This window comes from Alosa sapidissima, chromosome 14 (genome assembly GCF_018492685.1).
Source record: "Alosa sapidissima isolate fAloSap1 chromosome 14, fAloSap1.pri, whole genome shotgun sequence".
In the NCBI taxonomy this organism is placed as follows: domain Eukaryota; kingdom Metazoa; phylum Chordata; class Actinopteri; order Clupeiformes; family Clupeidae; genus Alosa; species Alosa sapidissima.
The window spans coordinates 5,468,632-5,469,520 of NC_055970.1; positions in this window are offsets into that span (position 1 = coordinate 5,468,632).

An 889-nucleotide genomic window follows, 5' to 3' on the forward strand; every position below is an offset into this window, starting at 1 on the left:
AATCCCTACAGATGGTCCAGAACGCAGCAGTGCTAGCTTTCAATCAACCAAAAAGGGCATGTTACCTCGCTGTTCATGAGCTCCACTGGCTACCGTTAGCCACCCGCATCAGTCACTTAATACTTGCTTACAAAGTGATTTCTGGGTCTGCACCCACTTACTTAGTCCTCTCATAAAGGCTTATATACCTGTGGGCCGCTGCGCTCCTCCAAGGAACATTGTCTGGCACTGCTGCCCCTATACACATGGAAATCCAGACTATTTTTGTGTGTGATCCCCCAATGGTGAACCGACCTGCCAATTGCCACCAGAGCAGAGGTGTCCGTGTCCCTCTCTATCTTCAAGAAGCTCTCAAAGACCCAACTCTTCCAAGGATTCCTCCTCTCCTAGCACTTCTAACAACCTAACACACCTGACATGCACTTACCATGCACTCCGCTCTTCCTTTACCTCCTTCTATTACCACTTCCTCTTATTACCACACTTTGACTAGTGCTTGTGATGTCTGCACTCTTATCCTCTAGTAATAGTATTGACTGATGCAGTAGTTATTCCTAGCTAAGGTCTCCTCTGCACTGCAGCTTTCATGTTATTCCTTTCTGTAAGTCGCTAGGAATAAAAGTGTCTGCTAAATGAATAAATGTAAATATGCTTTTAGAAAATATATAATAAGGCTGTTTATTTAGATTTACACATGGTTCATCTAGTAAGCATTGTGTCACATGTGTGTGTACAGTATTAATGTAAATATACAGAATGTATTTTCAGTTGTAAAAATATTCATAATCTCATAATAAACTCATAATTAATTTCTCAAAATTGAAAAACAAAAACAGGAAAATAAAACATATGATATATAACAAAGAATATTTACACTCAGGGGATTTTG